Here is a 19,909-nt window from a genome sequence, read left to right on the forward strand (position 1 = left end):
ATTATTACTGGGAATAAAAATGTAAAAAAAAATGATTGTAAGTGTGGTTTCTACCAAAGTAAACAGTAGCTTGCAGATTAGTCGCTAGTTAGCCAGCAAGCTAAGTTGAGCGGTCGTATTAACAAACAGAGAGCGTGATATGTTCAACATTATACACTTGTGATATAAGTGTTGGTTGCTTAACATGTGGCTATATAATGGAATGCAAAAATGTTTGGGTCCAGAAACTCTTGGCTATAGTGTAATGAAAATACATTGGGCTGTTGGAGCTGTGTTCTGACTTTATAAGTGAACACATGCCCACAAGTTGTTGGCTAAATATTAGAGTCTAAAAGTATTGGGCTGCACTATAGAATGTAAATGGGCCATTCCACCAAATGGTTGCCATTTGCTTAATGTAACTCTTACAAATTAAACTTATTTATTTATTTTCTTATCTTTTTTCAATTCTAACTTTTAACTACACATAACATGTACTGGTCAAACTTTAGCAGGTTTACTTAATGTTTTACAAGGTTTCAAAGCCAACGATTATTACAAAACGTATGTGACATTTAAAAAGCATGTTTAAAAGTAAGTCCATTAATTCCTTTGATTTTCTCTCAAGTAGTTTATTTTAAAGAAATAGTTGACTGCACGTTCAAATAATTGATATCCATGACAAAAAAAAATCTCTCCTGTTACTAACACTCATTCCTGTAACTAAAACTAACTCCTGTAACTGGAACTTACTCCTGTTACTTTTTATGTTTTGAGTAAGAGGACTCAAAGTAACAGGAATTAGTTTTTAGCATATAATTAGCAAAACATGAAAAATAAAAAATTGTATTTAAAAAATAAACAAATAAGATCTAAGAATTAATGAAGGAAACAGGAATGAGTGTTGAGATTGACCTCCTCAGTCATAGCTACAATAAGATCAAATATACAGAAACATAAACGAGGGAGCTACATTTTGGTTTTCCCATGGTCTTCAGAAAAAATGATGTCACTTCCTGTTGTAGATGTGACTTGTAGAATGTTCCAGATGTTTTAGATCGGGAAATGTGTTTAAGAACAGGACTGAGTGAAACCCAGGGACACAACTAAAATGTGCATTTTAACTTAAATATGATGGACTTATTATAAAAAAATATATTAAGGTATTTTAAGGTAAAGTTTATAGTTAGAGAGTGGGTAAATAATTCTATTTTTTCAGTGTTCTAAGTATTTTTTTTTAATATCTTACTTTTGCAATTAGGTCAATGTACAATACACTATGATTAGTAATAAAATATATAAGTTGCTTTTGTGTGCACATTTATAAATGTTATTTCCTGTGGACAGAAATGGCACCCTTTCAGGGGAATGGCCCAAATCCAGCAAATACAGTCAAATGTTTCCAGAAGCCTTTGAATGAAACTATATTTGGCTGATAGAGCTGTGTCCACAAGCTTTTGGCTAAATGCTGAATCCAATACTACAGTAACACTAATAAAAGCAGTTAAAAATAACAAACTTCTTTCACTTGCTGCCCCAAAACTTCCACTAACATCAGCAACTAAGTGAATAAAGAGTTCCTCAGAAAGATACCGTGGGAAGTTTGACTACAGTTTTTACATAACGAAAGTTTTGAAAAAAGAATGAGAAAAAAAAGAAATTAGAACAGCAAGTTATTAGATCCTTAAAATTCATACATTTATCACTTATTTTCCTATTAATTTTAACTTTGAATAGCAGCACTATTAAGGCCTAAAAACAGCACTGAGTTGTGAGATAGGAGATGTGCTGAGCTGTGAAATAGTAAATGTGGGTGGTGTCTGACCCGTGTGTAAAACTGATGTAAAAATACAAACATTTCTTCATAAAGTAATAAAGGGAAATAAAAATGAAGATTAGTTGTAAAGAAACACTCAGCCATACATTAATTTACATAGAAAATAAAGGGGGGTCAGTTTTTACCCATGTTGCGCATTAGAGTGGTAATGATACCAAAAAGAATTTTATTCAAAAAGTAAGCAAGGAAAAAAGAAAATAAGGATGTTCTATGATTAAAAACAATGATTAATTGAGGACTACATTAGATACTGAATTACTAAATTATTTTATTGGTAAGATAAATCATAGAAACACTCAGTCATACATGAAGTTCCATAGACTTCATTTTGACCCATGTGTGCATTAGAGAGGTAGTGAAACAAAAAGAGCTTTTATTAAAAAGCAAGAAAGGTAAAAAATAAATAACGTTGTAAATGCAAAGCACAACCGTAATAATTAAAAACAAGTTATTTGAGGAATACAATGGATACTGAATAACTGAATTAATTTATTGGTAAAATATACAAACACTCAGCCTGAAGTTAAATAGAAAATAAATAGCAAAAATTTAGGGAATTAAAACTCAACCGGGTGTTAAATATTGTTTATTAGTACAGTGATACAGAATACTCAAGGTACCTTTGGGCTGGTTAAATGGTACAAATTTGTAATTCCTGCTGTTAGGAAAAACTTTGTACCTCAAAGGAAACACATCTGACCCTGTACAGAACAAAATTATATCTTTGAGGGTTCAATAATGAAAAGTTTACCTCTGAATACAAGAAAGTACTTATAACGTACCTCTGTTTATTATTGTGTACAGATTTGTACCATTTAACCAGCCAGAAGGTACATTCAGTATACCATATCAGTGTACTAATAAACAATACATATTTTAATACTACATTTTTCATTTCATTTCAAATTATTTGCACATATTTAGTTGCTGATGTTTATAACCTTTACAATCTTTACTGGTACAAAACACATGGGTACAAAAAAAGACTTTCACTGAAAAGTACTCTGTTGTACAGAACCTTAAAGGGATAGTTCGGTATTTTTGACATGAGTCTGTATGGCATCATCATAACCAGTGTCGTGCATCCACACTGACTTACCCCCCACAGCGTCCTGTGAGCCGAGTTCTTGTCCAGTTTAGGTCAAAGCGAAAGTAGTCCGGCATGTTTGCTGGGGTCAGGAAAATAACTCCTTTTTCTTCCCAAAGCAGTACGTGTTCAAAAGAGTGATTTATTTACATCACAAAAAACTAACCCTGCAAAAGTCACGCCTCGTAAATCACTTGGGTCCTACTTTCTCTCGTTCCATATCAATGCGCGCAGCGCTGCAACCTGACAGCTAGCCTACGTGTTTGGGTCGCTTTGTTTACTTCTCGCTTGTTGACGCGTGCGCAGCTCGCTGTCAGAATGACGCGCACTGATACCATCATAGACCCCTGTGATGCGGCCGAAGCTTTTGTCCTTAATAGCATTTTTTCCCCTTACATTACATTTACTTTTTTTACTTTAAAAAGTTTTGAAACAAGTACTTTTACATTTTTAAAAGGTTTAATTTATATATTTTAACTTCTACATATACTAATACTAACTATAGAGTTATGTGTAATAGGACATCTTTTATGACGGAGAGAATAGCGCGGTTCGTTGTGTGACGTCATTCCGAATCGCGGCGAATGTATAAAGGTAACCTAACAACGCGGTGATCTATGACTTAATCGCGATTCGCGGCGAATATATAAACGTGCCACAGCAGCGCTTTCGTCAGTGTTACACACTAGCAGTTTGGTTAAACACGTTTAAGGTCGAGATGGAAGAGGAGGCGAAGGCAGCGCTGTACGCGAAGATCGCGCAGCAGCAGGAGGCGCAGCTGAGGCTAGAAAGAGAGCTGCGGGAAGCGCGCGACTACACGGACAGGGAATCCGCCTGCGACGTCATCTATGAGGAATCCCGTCGGCTGAAGACGGTCACAACGATGCAGGAGGAGTCAAGAGCTCACATCATAGACCTGAAGCTCAGTCTAAAATACGACGAGAACGCAAAGGACAAGCAGGAGCTGATCCAGGGCTGGCTGAAGGGCCTTGAGAGGGACAGTCGAAAGGCCATCAGAGAGGCGGAGATGAGGCTCACCAGGGAACACTCGAAACTCCGCAGCCTGGAGGAAAAAAGCAGAAAGCTCCTCCACTCCTCTTCCCTGTGTGAGCAGCGGGCCATGCACCTGAAGAAGCAGCTGGCAGAGAAGAGAGAGGATGAGAAGACGGCAGAGATAATTGAGCGTAGGGGAAAGGAGAAGACGACAGAAGAAGGAATAATGAAGGGAATCCTGAAAAATATTTGGAAATGGTGCACCAGTCTGGCCGCCGCTGGTGGGACCTTTATTGGAGTGCTGCATTATTATCATACTGTGATTGTTAAAAGTAAAGCAGTCGAACCAGCGCTGTAGCCTGCACGTCGCCGCCTAGGCGCCTACCCCACGCTGTGTGCAGCGTGACGCGCACCTCTCTGGAAATGTAAGTACGCGTCTCGCGACAAGGACAGGGGCCGCTGCGATTGGTCCGCCGGGCCTCGCGCCCCCTTCCGCACATTCCCGCCTTGGCGTTTTAAACTGCAGAGCGAAGCAGAGCCGCGGATACGAGCACGCAGAGGTATAAACGCGCTCCGCTGATTAGCTGGATACACGTAGGCTACGGCATTGGTTCAGCGCAGAATAAATAGGATCTAATACAATTGTATAGATATGGCGTCACGTCAATGTCAGAAGAGCCCGGTCGCTCCAGGCGCTAACCCGGGCAGTTTTTGACACTGATGTGACGCCACAGATAGAATCTACCAATTAGGGCTGCTGTTGGATTTAACTAAAAATGTATGTATCAGTTGCACATAATAATAAAGTTATGAAGTTTGTGTTTAAAAAAATATATGCTGAACATGTGTTTTTTTTCATTTGTTAAACCAATATGACATTATTTTACTGCAGTTCATTTATGTAAAATATAGTCAAATGCATTTTGTTGAACCAACATGACTTTCTTATATTATTTTAAAGCTATTCTTTTATGTAAAATATAGTATAACTATTACAGGAGAGCTTTGGCATACTTCATCTATAAAGATTGTAGTTTTGCAAGATGAGCTATTATTTACGCAAAACATTTTGTATATCCCTAAACTTTATCTAGCCTAGTACTTTACATAAACATTTGCAGAAAGTTTTAGAAACTTTTCACACAGCACATAATTTGTATTTGTCAACTACTGAATACTGTATGCATTTAGTCACAATACCTGTATTCATGTAATAGTTATATATAGTACTAAACACATATATCAGGATTTCAACAAGATTCAGTTTTATCTCCTGCAAATAAAACAACAAATAAAAAAAAAATGTCAAAAACTGTACTACATTTTTTTTTAAAAGCATTGGGACTTAGAAACATCCGTTCAGAAAAGTAATAGAAACAACAGCAACAGTACCTTCTGGAACAGAAATGCATCATTGTACTCAAAGGAGAATTAATAAAATGTTTTTAATTAAGACTTTTACATAGCAAATAGTTCTGATACTTATAACTAGATAAAAAAACTGCCCTGTTTTCAGCTACACATGAATATGTTAAAGAGGCAACTGTTAAAAAGAAAACAAACTGTGCGGGGTGATGGTAAGGCAGGAGTTGAGAGAGGATGGAGAAGGACCTTTAGAAGAGAGGGTGAGGGTGTATAAGAGCCTGAAGAACCTTCTTGCAGAGAACGGAGGAGGAGAGGGAGGAGGAGAGGGAGTGGGAAAGACTGGACAGGGACGAAAGGAAAAAGGTGGATAAGCAGGACAATGCTCAAACTGGTACTGGTGCAAATTAATTGTGTAGCCCTATTAGGTATAATGGCTTACAGCAGTCTTTTTCAATCTTGGTCCTGGCTTTTTGAGGGTCTTCCTACAATGCAGGTCAATAAATATGGTCAATCCCTACCAAAAGTACTCCATTAAAGCACAACTGGCAACATGGTCATGGGCACTCCATTTCAAACTATTAGATTACCCATAGCAGCTTTTGTTAAATGTGAGTGAGTAACAAGCCAGATGCGGTGTGGTAGTGTGGGTGGTGTGGTCAGGAGGTACCGCTGTTGAATAGCGACGTAAAGGCAAAAGGAGGCGCTTTGGGCAGTTGTAAACTGTTCAGCTGACTTACGTTTATTAACAAAAAGAACAAAAAAAAGAATACGATACACTATATACACTTATTTTTAGGAGTAGGCAGAGATAAATGGATAATGCTACCACTAGTTAAGACTTAAGGGTAAGAACGCTAACCCAGTCCTTAATAGAGTTCTTAAGCTTTTTAGCTCCAGCAAACATGTCCGTTTTAGAGAACTCAATCTACCTCTCCTCCCGTAATGCGCACCCTATACCCCTTAAATACCCCCCGGGCTAAACCAAAAGAGTACATGGGTGAGACAGCTACCAACAATTACACATATAACAAATATACACATAACCGGTTATCTTCACTCATACGACATACTAGGACTTATAGGACAGGTAAGTATAATACACACATATACATACATATTTAATTAACAATTTAGCTTTTTCCCCCACAGGTAATCTGGAACCCCCCCCCCCCCCCCCGGCACCAACGGTTTCTTCCCAGCCCATTAAGGGTATAAAAGCTGGGTGACCCGCGCGCTGCCACTCCATAAGGAAGCCGGTAAGTAGCAGGGGTAACCTGCCTAATTGAATATTAAAAATTGTCTTTCAGGATAGTTGGTGATTGGTGTGGGGACCCACCATATCACATGCGGGTTTAACACAATTAAAACAAAATCAGGGCAGCTTTATTGTTAAATCTTTATTAACACTTGTTTTCCCCACTGTTCTTCAAAAAAAAAGACTTAAAAATAAGGTTTTAGAATTAGGGCACCTTCTAGATATCTTAACCCATAAGAACCCAGAACCATTTCTTAATACTGATACTAAATTTAAAATTGAAAACTAATTGAACTAAAGTTAAAATCCTGATTTTAATTTTAAAGTTCTATTATTAACATTTTTTTAGAAATCAGGTCAGAACTAGTTCTATGGAACAGAAAACATTTGATTAAAGTGTTTAAATGGTTAAATGGTTGGAACTTATGGACCTGACCTAGATAAAATGATCAGAATAAGTTGCACAAGTGAATATTTAAAAAAAAAAAATCCAAAATCACATGCAGCATAAAGGCCCAATACAATAATATTATATACAATAATAAAAACGTCTCCAAACAACAAAGGTATCATGAAATGCACTGTGCTATGATACACAATACAGCCACCACTTTTCACAATAGTGGCAGCAGTCAGTCGCTAAGTGGTGAAGTATTGTTCACCACTTGTTCACTACTGTTGTTAAGTGAACTGCATAGGACAATTTCCTTTACCTGGAGCCTCTGCACAGGGGCATGAGGTTACAGAAGTAATACACCAGAGAGTGGATTAGATTACACACTGCAGAGAAAGGATGTGAATGTGCAAGTGAGTGAACACCAACCACAAAAAAAATATTTATTTATTTATTTATTTAGAGCACGGTTGCCTCCAAGTGCTGAGATTTTTGCATGAGCGTTTAAAGTCCCTATCATGGTGGAGTTTCCATGTTCTCCTTGTGTCTGCATGGGTTTCCTCCCACAGTCCAAAAACATACCGCGGTCACGCCATCTGCACTTAGAAAACGCTCGGTCGCGCTATCCACACCGAAAACTGGAGTGCGCGTCTAAACCGTGTTTTACTGTAGCAGCGTGCACAGCGCACCCGGAGGAGCGGAGACTGGCGCTTCTCGTGCAGAGACTTAAAATGGAACAGAAACGAGTTTTACACCTAAATAAACATGATTTAACGAGGTCTAATCCACAAATATACACCAGAAAGACCACTTCTTATCTGTAGAACAGTGTAACGTTTTGAAAAGGTTTGGAGTGTTATTAAATAAGCAAATCAAATTGTTATAAAATCACAGCCCTAAATTCTTAAAGATCTTATTCTCATGTATCCCAGATATATGTTTGAAGTGATATTACTGTATCATTTTTGAGTAATTGAATACCAAAACTATCTATTCGGTTTTGTATAAAAGGGATTTTGGAGTGCTATAAAACCAAAAAAATCTAATTCTTCTTAAATCAGAACATGAAATCCTTAAATAATACCTTCCATACTATTAATGTCATGCATGTATACTGATTGTACAGTATCATTTTGGAGTAAATGAATACCAAACTTAGGAAAAATGTATATTCGGTTGTGCATAAACCAGATTTCGGTGTCCTATAAAACCTTCAAATCAAATTGTTATCCAATGAAACCAAGAAAGTCTTGAAGAAAACATTCCATGCTATTAATGACATGAGTAACAAGTGATATTACTGTATCATTTTGGATTAATTGGATACCAAACTTGGAAAAATGTATATTCGGTTGTGCATAAACCACATTTCAGAGTCCTATAAAACCAGCAAATCAAATTGTTATCCAATGGCACTAACAAAGTCTTGAAGAACACATTCTATACTATTATTGACATGAGTATCAAGTGACATTACTGTATCATTTTGGAGTAATTGGATACCAAACTTAGGAAAAATTTTTATTCGATTGTGCAAAAACCTGATTTCAGAGTCCTATAAAACCAGCAAATCAAATTGTTATCCAATGGCACTGACAAAGTCTTGAAGAACACATTCTATACTATTATTGACATGAGTATCAAGTGATTTTACTGTATCATTTTGAAATAATTGGATACCAAACTTGGAAAAATGTCTATTTGGTTGTGCATAAACCAGATTTCGGAGTCCCATTAAACCAGCAAATCAAATTGTTATCCAATGGCACTAACAAAGTCTTGAAGAACACATGCTATACTATTTTTGACATGAGAATCAAGTGATTTTACTGTATCATTTTGGAGTAATTGGATACCAAACTTGGAAAAAATGTCTATTCGGTTGTGCATAAACCACATTTCAGAGTCCTATAAAACCAGCAAATCAAATTGTTATCCAATGACACTAACAAAGTCTTGAAGAACACATTCTATACTATTATTGACATGAGTATCAAGTGATTTTACTGTATCATTTTGAAATAATTGGATACCAAACTTGGAAAAATGTCTATTCGGTTGTGCATAAACCACATTTCAGAGTCCCATAAAACCAGCACATCAAATTGTTATCCAATGGCACTAACAAAGTCTTGAAGAACACATGCTACACTATTATTGACATGAGTATCAAGTGATTTTACTGTATCATTTTGGAGTAATTGGATACCAAACTTGGAAAAAATGTCTATTCGGTTGTGCATAAACCAGATTTCGGAGTCCCATAAAACCAGCAAATCAAATTGTTATCCAATGGCACTAACAAAGTCTTGAAGAACACATACTACACTATTATTGACATGAGTATCAAGTGATTTTACTGTATCATTTTGGAGTAATTGGATACCAAACTTGGAAAAAATGTCTATTTGGTTGTGCATAAACCAGATTTCGGAGTCCCATAAAACCAGCAAATCAAATTGTTATCCAATGGCACTAACAAAGTCTTGAAGAACACATGCTATACTATTTTTGACATGAGTATCAAGTGATTTTACTGTATCATTTTGGAGTAATTGGATACCAAACTTGGAAAAAATGTCTATTCGGTTGTGCATAAACCAGATTTCGGAGTCCCATAAAACCAGCAAATCAAATTGTTATCCAATGGCACTAACAAAGTCTTGAAGAACACATGCTACACTATTATTGACATGAGTAACAAGTGATATTACTGTATAATTTTGGAATAATTGAATACCAAACTGAGGAAAAATGTCTTTTCGGTTGTGCATAAACCAGATTTCAGAGTCCTATAGAACCAGTAAATCAAATTGTTATCCAATGCCACTAATAAGGTCTTGAAAAACACATTCTATACTATTAATGTTATGGGTATCAAGTCATATTACTGTATCATTTTGGAATAATTGAATACCAAACATAGGAAAAATGTCTATTCGTTTGTGCATAAACCAAATCCTATAAAACCAGCAAATCAAATTGTTGTCTAATAAAACCAAAACAGTCTTGAAGAAAATATTCCAATCTACCAAGAACATTAGTCACAAGTGATATTACTGTGTCATTTTTGAGTAATTGGATAGCAAATTTAGAAAAAAAATGCCTGTTCAGTTGTGCATAAACCAGATTTTGGAGTCCTATAAACCATCAAATCAAATTGTTATCCAATGGAACCAAGTCCTTCTTGATAAACACATTCCATACTAGTTTTATAGGACCCCGAAATCTGGTTTATTCACGACCGAATAGACATTTGGTATCCAATTAATCCAAAATTATACAGTAATATCACTTGTTAAATATTAAAAAAATATTTAACACGCGAAAAATGTCTATTCGGTTGTGCATAAACCAGATTTTAAGGTCCCATAGAACCAGCAAATTAAATTGTTATCCAATGCCACCAAGACATTCTTGAAAATCACATTCCATACTATCATTGACATGAGTAACAAATGATATTACTGTATCATTCTGGAGTAATTGAATACCAAACTTAGGAAAAATGTCTATTCGATTGTGCATAATTTTTTAGAGTCCTAAAAAAACAGTAAATCAAATTGTTATCAAATGCCACCAAGACAGCCTTAAAGAACACATTCCATACTAGTAAGGACATGAATAACAAAGGATATTACTGTATCATTTTGGAGTAATTGGATACCAAGCTTAGGGAAAATGTCTATTTTCTTTTGCATAAACCAGATTTTAAGGTCCTATAAAACCTGCAAATCAAATTGTTATCCAATGCTACCAAGACTACCTTAAGAAATACATTCCTTACTATTAATGACGTGAGTAACAAAGGATATTACTGTATCATTTTGGATTAATTGGATACCAAATTTAGGAATAAATGTCTATTCGGTTGTGCAAAAACCTGATTTCGGAGTCCTACAAAACCAGCAAATCAAATTGTTATCCAATGCCACCAAGACTGTCTTGAAGAACACATGTCATACTATTAATGACATGAGTGAAAAGTCATATTACTGTATTATTTTGGAGTAATAGAATACCAAACTTAGGAAAAATGTCTATTCAGTTGTGATAAACCACATTTTGGAGTCCTATAAAACCAGCAAATCAAATTGTTATCCAATGCAACTAATAACATCTTGAAAACCACATTCTATACTATTATTGACATGAGTATCAAGTGATATTACTTTATCATTTTGGAGTAATTGAATACCAAACTTAGAAGAAATGTTTATTCGATTGTGCATAAACCAGATTTCTGAGTCCTAGAAAACCAGCAAATCAAATTGTTATCCAATGGCACTAACAAAGGCTTGGAAAACACATTCTATACTATTAATAACATATGTATCAAGTGATTTTACTGTACCATTTTGGAGTAATTAAATATCAAACATACGAAAAATGTTAATTCACTTTTGCACAAACCAGATTTCAGAGTCCTATAAAACCAGCAAGTCAAATTGTTATCCAATGCCACCGAGACAGCCTTAAAGAAGACATTCCATACTATGCATGACATGAGTATCAAGTGATTTTACTGTATCATTTTGGAGTAATTGGATACCAAACTTGGAAAAAATGTCTATTCAGTTGTGCATAAACCACATTTCAGAGTCCTATAAAACCAGCAAATCAAATTGTTATCCAATGTGACTGAGACACTCTTGAAGAACACATTACATACTATTATTGACGTGAGTAACAAAGGATATTACTGTATCATTTTGGAGTAATTGGATACCAAACTTAGGAAAAAATTCTATTTGGTTGTGCATAAACTAGATTTAGGAGTCCTATAAAACCAGCAAATCAAATTGTTATCCAATGCCACTGAGACAGCCTTAAAGAAGACATTTCATACTATGCATGACATGAGTAACAAAGAATATTATTGTTTCATTTTGGAGTAATTGGATACCAAACCTAGGAAAAATGTATATTCGGTTGTTCATAAACCAGATTTCGGAGTCCTATAAAACCAGCAAATCAAATTGTTATCCAATGTGACTAAGACACTCTTGAAGAACACATTACATACTATTAGTGACGTGAGTAACAAAGGATGTTACTGTATCATTTTGGAGTAATTGGATACCAAACTTAGGAAAAAATTCTATTTGGTTGTGCATAAACTAGATTTGGGAGTCCTATAAAACCAGCAAATCAAATTGTTATCCAATGCCACTGAGACAGCCTTAAAGAAGACATTTCATACTATTAGTGACGTCAGGAACAAAGGATATTACTGTATCATTTTGGAGTAATTGGATACCAAACCTAGGAAAAATGTATATTCGGTTGTTCATAAACCAGATTTCGGAGTCCTATAAAACCAGCAAGTCAAATTGTTATCCAATGTCACTAACAAAGTCCTGAAGAACACATTCTATACTATTATTGACATGAGTATCAAGTGATATTACTGTATCATTTTGGATTAATTGGATACCAAACTTAGAATAAATGTCTATTCGGTTGTGCATAAACCAGATTTTAAGGTCCCATAAAACCAGCAAATCAAATTTTTATCCAATTCCACTGAGACAGTCTTGCAGAACACATTCCATACTATTATTGACATGAGTAACAAGTGATATTACTGTATAATTTTGGATTAATTGGATACCAAATGTCTATTCGGTTGTGAATAAACCAGATTTCGGGGTCCTATAAAACTAGTATGGAATGTGTTTATCAAGAAGGACTTGGTTCCATTGGATAACAATTTGATTTGATGGTTTATAGGACTCCAAAATCTGGTTTATGCACAACTGAACAGGCATTTTTTTTTCTAAATTTGCTATCCAATTACTCAAAAATGACACAGTAATATCACTTGTGACTAATGTTCTTGGTAGATTGGAATATTTTCTTCAAGACTGTTTTGGTTTTATTAGACAACAATTTGATTTGCTGGTTTTATAGGATTTGGTTTATGCACAAACGAATAGACATTTTTCCTATGTTCGGTATTCAATTATTCCAAAATTAAACAGTTATATCACTTGTTACTCATGTCACTAATGGTATGGAATGTGTTCTTCAAGACTTTGTTAGTGCCATTGGATAACAATTTGATTTGCTGGTTTTATAGGACTCTGAAATGTGGTTTATGCACAACCGAATAGACATTTTTCCAAGTTTGGTATCCAATTAATCTAAAATGATACAGTAATATCATTTGTTACTCATGTCAATAATAGTATGAAATGTGCTTTTCAAGACTTTATTAGTGACATTGGATAACAATTTGATTTGCTGGTTTTATAGGACTCCGAAATCAGGTTTTTGCACAACCGAATATACATTTTTCCTAAGTTTGGTATCCAATTACTCCAAAATGATACAGTAAAATCACTTGATACTCTTGTCAATAATAGTATAGCATGTGTTCTTCAAGACTTTGTTAGTGTCATTGGATAACAATTTGATTTGCTGGTTTTATAGGACTCCGAAATCAGGTTTTTGCACAACCGAATATACATTTTTCCTAAGTTTGGTATCCAATTACTCCAAAATGATACAGTAAAATCACTTGATACTCTTGTCAATAATACTATAGCATGTGTTCTTCAAGACTTTGTTAGTGTCATTGGATAACAATTTGATTTGCTGGTTTTATAGGACTCTGAAATGTGGTTTATGCACAACCGAATATACATTTTTCCTAAGTTTGGTATCCAATTACTCCAAAATGATACAGTAAAATCACTTGATACTCTTGTCAATAATAGTATAGCATGTGTTCTTCAAGACTTTGTTAGTGTCATTGGATAACAATTTGATTTGCTGGTTTTATAGGACTCTGAAATGTGGTTTATGCACAACCGAATAGACATTTTTTCCAAGTTTGGTATCCAATTACTCCAAATTGATACAGTAAAATCACTTGATACTCATGAAAATAATAGTATAGAATGTGTTCTTCAGGACTTTGTTAGTGCCATTGGATAACAATTTGACTTGCTGGTTTTATAGGACTCTGAAATGTGGTTTATGCACAACCGAATAGACATTTTTTCCAAGTTTGGTATCCAATTATTTCAAAATGATAGAGTAAAATCACTTGATACTCATGTCAATAATAGTATAGAATGTGCTTTTCAAGACTTTATCAGTGGCATTGGATAACAATTTGATTTAATGGTTTGTAGGACTCTGAAATCTGGTTTATACAGAAGTGAATCAACATTTTTCGTATGTTTGATAATTAATTACTCCAAAATGGTAAAGTAAAATCACTTGATACTTATGTTATTAATAATATAGAATGTGTTTTTCAAGACTGTCTTGGTGGCATTGGATAACAATTTGATTTGCTGGTTTTATGCGACCTTAAAATCTGGTTTATACACAACTGAAAAGACATTTTTTCTAAGTTTGGTATCCAATTATTTCAAAATGATACAGTAAAATCACTTGATACTCATGTCAATAATAGTATAGAATGTGTTCTTCAAGACTTTGTTAGTGCCATTAGATAACAATTTGATTTACTGGTTTTATGGGACTCCGAAATCTGGTTTATGCACAACCAAATAGACATTTTTCCAAGTTTGGTATCCAATTATTTCAAAATGATACAGTAAAATCACTTGATACTCATGTCAATAATAGTATAGAATGTGTTCTTCAAGACTTTGTTAGTGCCATTGGATAACAATTTGATTTGCTGGTTTTCTAGGACTCTGAAATGTGGTTTATGCACAACCAAATAGACATTTTTTCCAAGTTTGGTATCCAATTACTCCAAAATGATACAGTAAAATCACTTGATACTCATGTCAATAATAGTGTAGCATGTGTTCTTCAAGACTTTGTTAGTGCCATTGGATAACAATTTGATTTGCTGGTTTTATGGGACTCCGAAATCTGGTTTATGCACAACCGAATAGACATTTTTTCCAAGTTTGGTATCCAATTACTCCAAAATGATACAGTAAAATCACTTGATACTCATGTCAATAATAGTGTAGCATGTGTTCTTCAAGACTTTGTTAGTGCCATTGGATAACAATTTGATGTGCTGGTTTTATGGGACTCTGAAATGTGGTTTATGCACAACCGAATAGACATTTTTCCAAGTTTGGTATCCAATTATTTCAAAATGATACAGTAAAATCACTTGATACTCATGTCAATAATAGTATAGAATGTGTTCTTCAAGACTTTGTTAGTGCCATTGGATAACAATTTGATTTGCTGGTTTAATGGGACTCCGAAATCTGGTTTATGCACAACCAAATAGACATTTTTCCAAGTTTGGTATCCAATTATTTCAAAATGATACAGTAAAATCACTTGATACTCATGTCAATAATAGTATAGAATGTGTTCTTCAAGACTTTGTCAGTGCCATTGGATAACAATTTGATTTGCTGGTTTTATAGGACTCTGAAATCAGGTTTTTGCACAATCGAATAAAAATTTTTCCTAAGTTTGGTATCCAATTACTCCAAAATGATACAGTAATGTCACTTGATACTCATGTCAATAATAGTATAGAATGTGTTCTTCAAGACTTTGTTAGTGCCATTGGATAACAATTTGATTTGCTGGTTTTATAGGACTCTGAAATGTGGTTTATGCACAACCGAATATACATTTTTCCAAGTTTGGTATCCAATTAATCCAAAATGATACTGTACAATCAGTATACATGCATGACATTAATAGTATGGAAGGTATTATTTAAGGATTTCATGTTCTGATTTAAGAAGAATTAGATTTTTTTGGTTTTATAGCACTCCAAAATCCCTTTTATACAAAACCGAATAGATAGTTTTGGTATTCAATTACTCAAAAATGATACAGTAATATCACTTCAAACATATATCTGGGATACATGAGAATAAGATCTTTAAGAATTTAGGGCTGTGATTTTATAACAATTTGATTTGCTTATTTAATAACACTCCAAACCTTTTCAAAACGTTACACTGTTCTACAGATAAGAAGTGGTCTTTCTGGTGTATATTTGTGGATTAGACCTCGTTAAATCATGTTTATTTAGGTGTAAAACTCGTTTCTGTTCCATTTTAAGTCTCTGCACGAGAAGCGCCAGTCTCCGCTCCTCCGGGTGCGCTGTGCACGCTGCTACAGTAAAACACGGTTTAGACGCGCACTCCAGTTTTCGGTGTGGATAGCGCGACCGAGCGTTTTCTAAGTGCAGATGGCGTGACCGCGGTAAAAAAACATGGAGGTCTGACGTTGCATACCAAAAAAATGCCCAGAAAAATTGGACGCTCTAAATTGTCCTGGTGTCTGTGTGTATGTGTGGGTGTAAGTATGCATGTGTGTGTGAATGTATGCACGAGTGTGTGCCCAGATATAGATTGGCACCCTAACCTGGATCAGGTCCTCAGTACCCGATGCTATCCTCCAGGTGGACAGTTGTTTCCGACTGAGAGTTTGCTGTGCGTGATTGACTGCCGCTTCTCACCTGTGCGCGTGTGTGTGAGAGAGAGAGAGAGAGAGAGAGAGAGAGAGAGAGACAGAGAGAGAGAGAGAGAGAGAGAGAGAGAGAGAGAGAGAGAGAGAGAAAGTGCTAAGTATAAATGTGCATAGAAATTTTGTGTATATATTTTGTGCTATAAAAGCCTAAATTCATTTATTCATTAATTCATTCATTTTTATTCAAAAAGGTATTCTTCAGACAAACGATGCTATTTCTTAACAGACGACTATAGTTAGGACCACAAATGGTTCATCTGTCCAGTGATGCTGCAAAAAAGCTATATTTTTTGGAAGGTAAACAGGAGGAACTACAGTTTCTATGTTTTGACATACGTTTGACATATTTTTTTAACATTCTTTATGGGATATTTGGATAATTTTTAACATATTCAGTTAAATAAATAAATTAATAATAAAACAAACAAAAAATAGCTGTAACAAACAACAGTCAGGTGACCCCTAAAATATTTAATGAAGGCAAACTGAGACCAACAATGATAAAGTCTGTGTGCGTTTGTGTTCACATAAGTTTGAAGGTGTAAGTGTGTGTACAGGATTACTGTAAGCTATAATTAACGAAAATGTATTTAGCTAACCAGTTAGCTCGAAGCTGGATGTTGTGGGTAGCAAATATGTAGTACTATACTTAGTTTAAATGAGTTTCGTAACCCTGGTCTCTGCCCTAAAAGTTTATATTTTCCACCGGATCCAAATGATCAGCCAATAAACTAATATCATTAACTGAGCTGAGACTCGGATTTTTACATACCCAGGCAACGCCCCCGATAATACAAATCAAAAAACAGAAGCACAGCACTAATCAGGTGCCCATACACTCCTTCCCCATCTACCCTCCAGTCACTTCCTCCCAAACACAGGCATGTTTTTTTCGTGGTGGCGCACGTGCAGGACAGGTGCTGTATTTACAATAGAACGGATCATAACAAGTAAGTTAGATAAAACTATTATAAAACTAATAAATTATAGAACAGGGGTTGCCAATGCTGTTTTTATATTACATAACTGATATTCTGCATCTAGAAATAGTCGATAGTTTGCATGCACCTCAAAAAGTATGTAGCTGCACCCCTGCATAGGATTGTGATTGTATTGGGGGTCACGTTACCCTGCCCGCAGACCTCCCTAAATACGTTCAACATGTTACCTGTCCGAGTAAAGTCGCCAGCGTTAACACCCTCCACCACTACTGTGTCCCGGTTAGCTATGCCCACCGGTCTTTCCCTTAAAATCTAGCTGGAGAGGTCGAACCACCCTACACTCCTGCACATTCCTAAACACAAGCAAAACGCTCTAAAATCCAAACCTGCTCCGCGCTGATCCAGCGCTTGATAGTACGAGGTTACATTGTGATTTCTCTCTCTTTCTCTCTCCATCGCTCTCGCGCGCCCTCTCTCCCTCTTTCTCTCTCTCATTTTAATGCTGTCCTCCCTTATATCGTTGTGTTATCCTGGGGTTTATTGTTGTAATCAAATTTCCAAGGAAGATTGGCGGCCAGGGTAAAATATTTATTAAATTAGCAAAAAAAACCCGCACACGACACCCCTGAATTTTCCCCCGCGATTTTCAAACAAGTCCAATTTGGTGGGAAAACCGCGAACCTGGCAACTCTGCTTTCAGTGCACTGATTGGGATGTATTCAGCTGCGGCCGGTTTTGTGTCGAATTGTGCTACCGTTTCAAACCGTGCTACCACACTGTGGGTAGAATTAAAACTGCTGTCATAAAACAGCGGGTGGGTTTCGATAGGCTAACAGCACAATATTAGAACATGCCCCCGTAAGAACTATATACATAAAGCATATTTGAATAGCATAGCTAAATCACTGTATCAGACAATGTAAAAAAAATAATGTAATAAAGTATTTTTAGTTTGTATTGCAACTTTTATCCACTTTAAACACCTTTTTTTATCCCGCAACTAAAAACAGCATTGAGCTATATTGCAGCAAAAAAAAGGAAAACAAAAAGTGTATAGGCGCATGCGCAGTGCAGCTAAGTAGCACATATAGCAGCGTAGCACATATCATCAGAACACCTTTCTGGACGAGTTGACGAATAAAACAGTGATGTCACATGTTACCTTTTGTGTGGAACAGTAAAACACACACTAACAATAAGACACTGAACTCCAAGACAAAGAACACTGCTTTTATAGAGGGAAATAAAGAACAATAGAACGCACCTAAATATAACTGCCAGATCCAAATACGCACAGAGATTAAAACATTAAATGACACCAAATCCACTTGGTAAAAACAAAAAAATAGTGACGCAAAAGTGAGGCTTTTGGGAGATCGAATCAAATTAACTAATTGTTTTGTCCGATCTTGTGACGCTGTTAAAATGATCACCCACCAGCGACATCTGGTGGGCAGTCAGACACAGTACAGGTAAAGTTTTAAAGTGCGGCAGTTTTGCCGTGTGTCATAGTGACAACATATATTAGTAAATTAACATTAGCAAATTACTTTCGTAAATTTATTTTCCCATTTATTAATTTGCCTACTGCATGACTAACAGCAGAAACCCCTTTCTTTTAAAGGGAGATTTTTAGTTCATTTTGTGTTTTAGAGGCCAGGGGACACAATGTTAAACATTTACAGAAATATTCAGTATTTCAGTTAGTTTGACACTCTGCATACCACGCATAATTTAATAAGCGATGTGAACGTAAGAATCAGAATTTAAAAATGATTTTATGTCTGTACTTTCACAACAATCACCATGATTTGTCACAATAGCCACAATATCTTGAATATTTAATTCCCCAATATCTTGTTCTCTTCATGTCTGTGTGTGTAAGCCCATAGTCCTGTGTGGTCTGCTTGATAAAATCACACCTGATGCCAAGCCTCTTCCTCCTCCGTTTGTCATGGATGATGGCCCTCTGGTCTATGCTGTCCACAGGCTGCTGAACTCCAGATGCAGATGTGGGGTTCTACAGTACCTCTAGCTGATGTGTTGGATCCTAGCTTGGTAGGGGAGTTCCTCGTATGCCATCTGTCCTGTCCTGCAGCATGTCCTAGAGGCTGTCCTAGACCGGAGTCCCAGGATCCCTCTACTGGACGTTGCAAAGGTCACCCAGGTAGTGAACACCAGTTCAATCAAGAACTTATTTGGTTAGCCTTTTGTCCTCACGCGATAGTTTTGTTACATACTTATGTTCTTGCCCTTTGGCCTATGCCCTTAATGGTTATTGTAACACTGCCTGTTTTACATAAACCTGAACAAATGTTTTACAGCTGCAAGCATCTGGTCAGATTCCCTAAAATATTTTTTTTTGCTATAAAATGTAAAAAATAAAGTAATTAGCCTAAGAAATAAGACCTGTGACCAGAAAAAGCTCTTTAGCCCTATCAGGACGGGATCAGGTTTTCAGGGGGTCCTGAGGTAATTTTCTCTTTTATGGAGGGTCCTCTGTGATTTTATTCCTGTCCGGAACCGCCATGTACGTGTTTTCTACAGGCTGAATTACATACTGTTTTTCAGTGAACTCCATGTCCTACGGTAATTTTAGTCACGTCTGGACATCTCT

Source organism: Astyanax mexicanus, chromosome 15, assembly GCF_023375975.1.
Source record: "Astyanax mexicanus isolate ESR-SI-001 chromosome 15, AstMex3_surface, whole genome shotgun sequence".
Lineage (NCBI taxonomy): Eukaryota > Metazoa > Chordata > Actinopteri > Characiformes > Acestrorhamphidae > Astyanax > Astyanax mexicanus.